Raw genomic sequence first — 2,007 nt, forward strand, 5'->3', positions numbered from 1 at the left:
TAAATAAATTCTTTGGTTTGATGTGGTCATATGTGAGATTGGGACATAATCTCCCATTAATACTACTTCGGACTATCTCAAATGAATCCGATAAAAACTCCACTCAACAGGATCCTTATCTGGGTGAACCTGAAAAAATATCAAAAATCGACTTTTAAATTTAAAGTAATAAATCTCGAATATCAGATAATATTAGAGATTATTAACACTATACATACGATCAAAAATTCAGAAACTAAAATTAGATATATCAAAATTTTTAATTTCCATCAAAGATCAAAAAAGAATTTCATAACGAAACTTTAGGATACCAAAAAGATTTTAATTCAAGAATAAAAAAATAACGCAATTTGGAGAAAAAACACACAAATACCTACAACCTACCTTTAATTCCTGTTTATCGTTCAACCGATTTCTAATGCACTTAATCAAGTGGGGTGGATCAGAAAAAGCGTAAACTTTTCAATCAGGTACAGTGGGATGAGGAAACCAACTTTTTGTTTGTGCGAGTTTTCCACTGAGTCCTAATTCTGACAAAAATTTCCTATTCGTGGAAGCTCCATCGCTTACCACACCATAGATTTTCGCGCCATAGCTTTCTCCAACATAATAGCCTTGATGATTAACTTGCCCAGCATTACTCCACCAGTTGGCCCTTTTGAAGTGCAAACTGCAATGGGTTGAGTATAATCATTCATGAGAGGTTGATATCTTTTCCACAAAAAGAGAAAATAATCCTATTTGTTTGAATAATTGCTAACTGTATTTGTCAAAAAATATTACATATGTAAAGCAACGAATATTAATTGTTTAAACAACAGCAAGTTAGTTAAAAATACTTGAAATACGTGAAAATACTTCAGCCTTCCTTTTTAGTCAAAAATTCAATTTTTTTGTTGAAAACTTATTTTTTAAATACTTATTTAATTTGGTGTAGATTGCAACTGTTCGGTTAAACATTACTCCGTTGTGGTAAAAATGAAGATATTTATTAGAAATTTAAATATTTTTTAGAAAATTGAATTTTTGACCTGAAAATTCAGTAATTTGGTAAACTAATCAAATATTTATTAGAAAGTAGAACTAATTATTTAAAAATTAATTTTTTGAGTTTAAAATTCATCATTTTAGGTAAAGATTCGTTTCTTTGGTTAAATATTTTTAAATTATTTCTTAGAAACCTCGTTTTTTTAAATTACTTTTTTAAATTAGACACTTAACTATCCCACTTGTGGTTGAAAATTAATTTTTTTAAGTTGAAAATTCAATTATTTTGTTCAAATATTTTGTTGAAAATTCGTCCCTTTTGGTTAAAAATTCAACTTTTTGGATAAAGGTGGACAACTTTCGTAAAAATTTCCTTGTTTTATTAAAATAGTTGTTTTTTTTTCATGAAAAACTATTCAATTTTTTAATAAAACTCAATATTTAAAAATACTAAAAATGATTTATTTTGTATAAAGATATGTTATTTGTTAATAACTCCCCTTTTTTAAACAAAAAATTAGCCTTCTGGGTAGAAAATTGAACTATTTGGTTAAAAATGGTGTATTTAGTGTAAAATTTCACTTTTTTGGGGTAGAAAATTAACTTATTTCGTAGAAATTTTAACAATTTGGTTGTTAATGTATGTGTATTATTTAAAATTTCTCTTTTTTGGTAGAAAAGTAATCTCCTTTTTGTCCTGAGTTTTCGGTAATTTGAAAGAAAATTTAACTGGTTTGTAGAAAATTCGTTTTTTATTAACATTTATTTTTTAAATGAATATTTAACTATAAATTTTTTTTGTTAAATTCAATATTTATTTATTTATAATTGACTAAATTATCTAAATGAAATAAATTAAATAAGTTAAATAAATTAAATAAATTAAATAAATTAAATAAATTAAATAAATCAAATAAATTAAATTTATAATGAAATTCGATGAAAACTTATGTATTTTGTTGAGAATTGGTCTTTTCTAGTGGTAAATTAATTTTCTTGGTTGAAATGTTATCTTTTTGG

This window comes from Belonocnema kinseyi, chromosome 1 (assembly GCF_010883055.1).
Source record: "Belonocnema kinseyi isolate 2016_QV_RU_SX_M_011 chromosome 1, B_treatae_v1, whole genome shotgun sequence".
Lineage (NCBI taxonomy): Eukaryota > Metazoa > Arthropoda > Insecta > Hymenoptera > Cynipidae > Belonocnema > Belonocnema kinseyi.